General features: G+C 40.1%; 1 long non-coding RNA gene across 1 annotated transcript in view; it reads left to right on the top strand.

Annotated features, from left to right (window-relative positions):
* The first annotated feature begins 247 nt into the window (after positions 1-247).
* The window catches only part of LOC126259685 (uncharacterized), a 29,642-nt gene continuing 23,889 nt past the window's right edge, over positions 248-6,000 (top strand). The window contains exon 1 of the long non-coding RNA XR_007546550.1: positions 248-382. This is a non-coding gene — a long non-coding RNA (uncharacterized LOC126259685). The remainder of the gene's footprint in view (positions 383-6,000) is intronic.

Here is a 6,000-nt window from a genome sequence, read left to right as displayed (position 1 = left end):
TACGTAAAAGCTAAACAAAGGCCTTGCATTTTTAAGATAATAATGGAAATTCAGATGAGAACAAGTTTCGGTAAAATAACAAACAGTAGGAGGTGTTATCGTATCTAGTTCGCGGTCACGCGCTGAGTGCACGGAAAATATTCTGAGCAAACAGTAAACAACCGCGTTCCAACGCAGGACAAGGCGAGGGACATATTTTAAAGCCACCACTCAGCGACGAGAAAATTTTCCTCCATTGATAACTGTGGCATCTGAGTCACTTACTTCGAAGCTGTTTTAAAAATGACGTCGTAACTATTCTCGAGTCAGTACAAAAGACGACCTGTTTCATGTCTCTCTTCACTGCTCCAGAAGACTCGAAAGCAACATTTCCGCTAAAGTGGTGAGTTTCGTTCCAAATATAAACAGTTCATCTTTTTTCCCATAAGTCTGCATGTTGTCTCATCCATTAAAACACACCGAAATTAATAACAATTAACATATTGTATTTAATCGTTCTCCGGAAGCCTCAGAACTTCCCACTGAAAGCACTCTGCGTGACGCAAAGCTATGGAATTGAGAGCTCTAGCAGTCACGCATTTTTTTTCACAATGAGTCAATGAAGTGAAGTAAGCTGGAAAGTATGATTATTTCAGGAAACCGTTCTGACATCCGGAGAGGAAGATTTGACTTTTACATCTAAATACATACTCCATACGCCACCAAGAAGTGTCCATGGTGGAACCATTTCCTTTCTTATTCTGCTCATAAATGAAGGAAGGGGGGGGGGGCGGGACAACTCTTTACATACTACCTTGAGAGCCGTATTTATCTTGTCTTCAGGGTCATTACGTGATAATAGATTCGGTTCTCTAAACTTCCTCAATAACGCTTCGCATAAACAAGTGGTGGTGGTTGTTGGGATGTTTAAGGGGGACTAAACAGCGAAGGTCATCAGTCCCATAAACTTCTTCTCTCTAGTGATTACCATTTGAATCCACATAGCAGTACCATAACACTCATTTGTTTATATTAACAATATGGCGTTTTTCCGATATTTTCGTTGTCCCAGGTAGTTCTTAAAAATTTTATTTTTATTTCTGTTTTATTAGTTATGATTTCAAAATTCCTGAAGTCATGGCGGAATAAAACAACTTTTCCTTATTTTTTTTTTAATAAGTTGTTGCATCTACGTACCAGGGTTCTCAAAGTGTTCCGTCAAACCTGTAATTCGTCTTCACCGTCACTGAGGATAGCGACGTCATCAGCGAATCTTATCATTTATACGGTTCCATCCTGAACGTTCCGTCTTGAACGTTTCCTTCATTTGTGTCATTTATTCTTCGACAACTAGACAGCAGGGCTGAAAGTCTACATGCCTGTCTTACTTCCATCTTATTCATAACACTTCGTTCTTGGTCTTCCATTCTTTTTATTCCGTCTTTGTTTTTGTCGATATTGTATATTATTTGTCTTTCGCCAGAGCTTACTCCTACTTTTCTCAGAATTTCGAGCATCTTGCAACAATTTTATATTGTAAAACGAATTTTTCAGGTCGAAAAATCCTATGAACGTGTCTTGATTTGATTTCGTTATCACTCGCAACTTAAGAACGGCCTCTCTGGTGCGCTTATCTGTCCGAACTGCAGAGTTATCGTCACCTAGCAGATACTCAGTTTTCTTTTCCATTCTTCTGAATACTGTTCTTGTCAAGAACACGTATGCCTGAGTCGCTAAGCTGATTATGTGATACTCCTATCAGGTAACTACTGTTTCTGTATTCGGGATTGTGTGGTTGATATTTTTCCAAAAGTCTAATGATACGTCTCCAGCCTCCTGGAATCCGCACACCAGCTTTAATAGCCGTTCACTTGGCAGTTCTACAATGATTTCAGAAAACCAGGAGAAATATTAAACTTCCTGGCAGATTAAAACTGTGTTCTGGCCCGAGACTCGAACTCGGAACCTTTGCCTTTCGCGGGCAAGGGCTCTACTCACTGGGCTACCCAAGTACGAAAATTGCAATTCGTACGTTCAACTGTCGTACAGATGCAATAATGGATACAAAAATAGGTGAGGACATAATTGGGTGACAGCACAGATCGCTCGATAGAGATCCCAGGACAAGATACCCGTAGACATAGATTCTCTACTAAATATGCTAACTGGCCCTCTTTTAGCATTAGTTTAGCTTTGGCCTTCGGGATTTCGGACCGTGCCACGTGAGAGGAAGAAGGTGCAGGTTCCTCCAGACTGTAAGGAAGGTACTAACAACAATTCCGAAAACAATAGACCCATCTCACTGACGTCAATTTCTTGAATTATGGAACGTTAACTGTACTCATACATCTCTCTTTTAAAAGCTGAATAACTCCCATATGGGAATCAACGCAGTTTCTGCGAGTACCAAATCGTGCAAATCGGCTTTATCTGTTGGATCATAAGATTCAGAATTGAAACGATAAATGAGGCCCCGTTAATACACTTCAGGACGCCTTCGACACAGTTCCGCACCGTCGCATGTGTATACGGAATATCCGAAAACAAGTACGATTGGGTTACATTCCTTTCAAACGGAACGTATTAGGAAGGCACAGCCAGGGGAGAGGTAGCATCGGGCGTACCTCAAGGGCCCGTGCTGTTTGTCCTGGATACAGATGTGCGGATGGACAAAGTCTGTAGTCCTATGAGACTATTCTAAGACGACGCATTTATGTACTGTAGAGCTCAAAAGTATCCGAACGACCGGAATTGCATTTCACCTGATTCGCATGCAACCCGCATAACGCAGATGTCTAGCATCTCCTTTAATCGCTCCTTGGTACAGTCGTTCGACTATTGAAAATGGTTCCAACAAGCCACCACTAGAAAACACTGCTCTGTATCGCAATAATTCAAGGTGTAAAGTTATACCACGATACTAGAAATATCAGGGAACACCTTATCACAGATAAGACTGTCCTTAAGGCTTGTAAGCTCACATTTATTGAAATAAATGACATACCTGAAATGTTACCACTCTCAGTATTACGTCAGATAGTTAATGCACGTAGTAAGTTCGTCGTATTCATGATTTCCTCTTCAAAGTAACATATCGTACTTGTTATTTAACACAAAATGACATTAAAAATTTAAGTTATTCATGAGCAGCTAGCTGAGAATACGTATGTATGAACTTCAAATGACACGACGAACCGTCTCGTTATGCATATGGATTCAAACCCAGGTCATGCAGACTAAGATTTCGCGACTGACGGAAACTAACAATCATTCCTGACTAGGCATGCAGAGAGTGATATACCTCGATTTTAGACAGTATCAGTTAGCAAATATCAACTTTAAATTACATAACGTAAACATTTTTAATGGACGCGAATTCCTATCCAGCATCAATTGTTCCTGTTAACGAACTGTGAGAGATGTCAAATATTGCTTATTCACAAGTAACTTATTTGAAAAGCCGTGAGGTAAAGCTTTGTGTTGGGCAGGGATTCGAACCCAGAACCTAATCGAATTGTTATCGAAGCACAATCAACTGTGACATATCCGATTTTCTCGGCATTAGGTAGAAGTTTTAACTGAACTCCAACACGGCCCTATCGCTGTTATATTCTAGAGAAAACGAACGTTAGATATGGGTTTGTTACACCAGAAGCGATATGTGAGCATGTTTGAACTAGAAATAATATGACAAAGAATTCAGTGTTCACTGGGAATCGAACCCCACACATATCGTTGTTGACTACAAACAAAGAGACGACAGAAACCGAATTTTTCTCCGCCAGCAGCTCGGAATAACTTCCTTGAACTTTCAGTTATCTCTCAAATAGTTATGTGTCGCACTGGGAGTCAAAAACGACAGATTTTGTTAGTGTTGACAGCGAATGAAAGTGCATTAAAATCAAAATTATTATCCACCAGCAGATAAGTGTTCTCATGCTAGAGCTTGATAATACATAATGAAAACTTTAGTGCCGGGCCAGGATTCGAACCCATTCATGCGCAATACGTGGAGATGTTGAGTAATCTGCAGTTGTTAACACACAACAAATAGTAGTCGAGCTGTATTGTCACGAAGGGATCAAATTCCACGTTAAGGGCGGTCTGAGTTGCATTCCAAGTTGAGAACCAATTTAATCGACATACAGAAGCTCAAATAAAAGATGGAATTAGTCTCCTGTTACCCTACATAGCGTTTGTTTCGTCGCTAGAAATAAATAACTGGTATAAGAAAGGTTACTGGTGACAGAGTTCCCGCATTTCGCCACTGTTGACTTTATTGTGGTTCAACCTAACGTCTACTCGGTACAGAAGGAGTATCATGTTTAATGTGAATTTCAGACCACAATGACGTTATACCTTATTCACTTGGCGTTGCCAGAAGAGATTAGAATCTTCTGTGTGACACATTTTTCTATCATAACACCGTTGCGGCACACTTAATAAGAATTCTGACATACAAGCTCCCTGTAGTGGTTTGCAGCATGTTCAGTACATTCATTTACTTGGTTGACCGAATCGTCATGAACTAGCTGCCTCGGCTACCCAGTGCATACATTCGAATCTATCTTACAATTGCCGGAATAAAATCACGTAACTGCCACCTACACAGAACTGCCAAGAGTGTAGGATGAAGAAATTTAAATAGGAAGCGTTCCTTTCCATTTGAGCTACTCTATTGGGCTATCTGTTTGTTGAAAACGTCGTGCATTGGAAAAGAAAAGCTGTAACTGTCTGTCTCTCAGAAGTCTAGTTCCGGCCATACACATTATCTCACAGCACTGTGGAATTCGGAAGTTCTGGAGGACCTGTTGTTGACTTCTGACGCTCCTGTAGCTATATGATAGGTAGTAGTGTAACGGTAAGCGTTGCGCACCCTAGATCAGATTAACTAGTTCTGTTACATTCGCTGCTACATTTTTTAAAACGCAATTCTGCTGTCTGCTGAAGTTACCAACTTAATGGAACTTTGAACATAATTCCCTTCACTTCTCAACCCAAAATAGCCGCATGTGGAAAAAGGGCTAACTTCTGCGACATTTTGTTCTTTTCAGGTTTAATAGACGGCCAGGTAGCACATGCATCTCGAAGCTTTTGTAGTATGTACGGGGAGAGCGCATCGTGCCAAAATAGAAAAGTATTTTCTACATTAGCTGTCTTCTGATAGTGGCATTTTATTTTTCTTCAAACCTCGTGTAACAGCTTTAACTCAGATCAAGTTTTCTACATGGATGTAATCAATAAACTGCATGTGCATTGTCAGGCTATTATAGATAACATCAGAGAATTCGCATATGTCGTTGATGATTACTTTCTCTCTCATTTTTAGTATTGTTTCAACAACATGAAAGAAACCTTACGAAAATTGTGCACTGTATTATAAGAAATGAAATAAAACTACCCACGATAGCCATAAGACGAAAGTCTGTTTTAATAAAGCTGGGTATCTGTAAACAAACGTGCCTCAATCGGCACGAAATAGTAAAATACTACTCACTTAGACTTCGATTGGGTCTGTGTTTAATTGGTATGCTGTGTCATACTCAACAATTATGCAAATGTGGCATTTCATAAATAAAGTTATGTCTTCCTAGAAATGCAAAATTTGCTTGTCAACAGCGGAAAGAGGCGTCACCTGTTGTGCAGCACTGTAAGTTTTTCACCATTGCACTATGAGTTGAAAATATTTTCTTGCGATTTTCTTATCGATGTTTGATCTGAGTGCTTGTACCTCTTTCGCAGAAGGGATAAAAACATTACAGTCTGCGAGACAGGAACCGCGAACCATGTCAGACGCTTTTCTACGGCTCAACACGTCACCACACAGCTAACGAAAAGGTACGCATTCTGACATCCTCTTATGAGGCGAATATGTGCTAGAACTTGTAAAGCGCTATTTAAAGGACGAGATTAGTAGCGATTTCCACGTACAACGGCTTTCCTGGGCTGAAAAACCGTAAATTTACAATCTTTTATTACACCTCAAGCGATTACAAGTCAGATTATTCAATGGAAATGACA

This window comes from Schistocerca nitens, chromosome 5, assembly GCF_023898315.1.
Source record: "Schistocerca nitens isolate TAMUIC-IGC-003100 chromosome 5, iqSchNite1.1, whole genome shotgun sequence".
Lineage (NCBI taxonomy): Eukaryota > Metazoa > Arthropoda > Insecta > Orthoptera > Acrididae > Schistocerca > Schistocerca nitens.
Note: the sequence above shows the minus strand (reverse complement) of the source record. Positions and strands in the feature narration are given on the sequence as shown.